We start from the raw sequence: 1,217 nt of genomic DNA, 5'->3' as shown, positions 1-1,217 counted from the left end.
CCGCTCTTCAGCTGGAGGCACCCAGTTGACAGCAGGATGACTCACTTGAGATCAGAACCCAGCCCACTGACTCTTCTCAGGAGCTTGTCACAGCGATTCACAGCCAGAGCAGCGTGGCCATCTGACTTAGCATCCCGTTGTTTTTAAAACACTTCTGTTTTGCCAGACTGAAGGCGTGAATCACTTGCCTGTTCTGCTAATTGTACACTGAGCAATCGTGCTTGTTGCTCTCCAGCAGAAGCTTCCTTTCCATGTTGATAAAACCTGAGCTTATGAGCTACTCTTGAGTTTGCAGTGGTTTTGGTCCTTGCCTCCTCCCCAGGCAGCCCGATGGCTGAAGACTGTAGCACTGTTGAGCTAATAAAGCCAGAACTGCCCAGTCCAATGCCATCGGGCTGCCTGGGGTTTTGCTGATTGGCATCCTTGGCAGACCTGTGGCTTGGCTGAAGGGGCCACAGAGTCTCGTGGGGGGTCCTGCAGCTTCCAGCCTGCTGTCCAAACCTCTCCTGTGGGGAAGAGCAGAGAAAGGGAGCCGGGTTTTTCTCCTTGTATCAGCGTCCCTGTAGTTACTGAGCAGGAGTAAGCTATTCCCTTGAAGAGGGTGAGAGCAGGAGCAGAGGCCTGGCTGCAGTGGTAGGAGGTTATGCAGTGTGCGTACCTCCCTTTAATCCTTCTTCTCAGAGAGGAGCAGCCTGCATCTCTCCCCAGAAAGTGCTGGCTTTCCAGGTCCATCTGCAGGCACTGGAACTGGCTGTTAATGTCGCACAATGCTTTCATTTGTGCGTGGCGGGAGATATTTAGAAACTCTAGTCCCTTTGGCTCTCCTGCTTTGTCCAAAAAGCTTATCTGTGATACTTCTGCAGAAATGCACGTATTTTTTGTATCCACTCTACTCAGTGGGATGTGCTGCAGTCTGGGGAGGTGGAGACTTGGGTTTGCATTTCATGTCTGCCTATGCTTTGGGCCTCTGAGCTTTTCATGAGTGTTTTGGGCAGGTATCAGACTACACTTCTGTGTCCTGTTATGCAGCACAGCTTGTGAAAAGTACTTGGCATTGAAAAGTGTAGAGATAGTTTTTGTTTTTTCCACTGTTAATGCTTGCCACTTGCAGGGGAAAAAAAAAAAAGAAAGGGGGGAGGGAACTAAACCAAAGAAGATATGCAGCAAAAAATAACTGACACAGATGCAAGACATGAGTCTAACTCCTGTTCCTGCTG

The sequence above is a fragment of the Pygoscelis adeliae genome, unplaced genomic scaffold (genome assembly GCF_000699105.1).
Source record: "Pygoscelis adeliae isolate BGI_AS28 unplaced genomic scaffold, ASM69910v1 Scaffold55, whole genome shotgun sequence".
Classification (NCBI taxonomy): Eukaryota; Metazoa; Chordata; class Aves; order Sphenisciformes; family Spheniscidae; genus Pygoscelis; species Pygoscelis adeliae.
Note: the sequence above shows the minus strand (reverse complement) of the source record.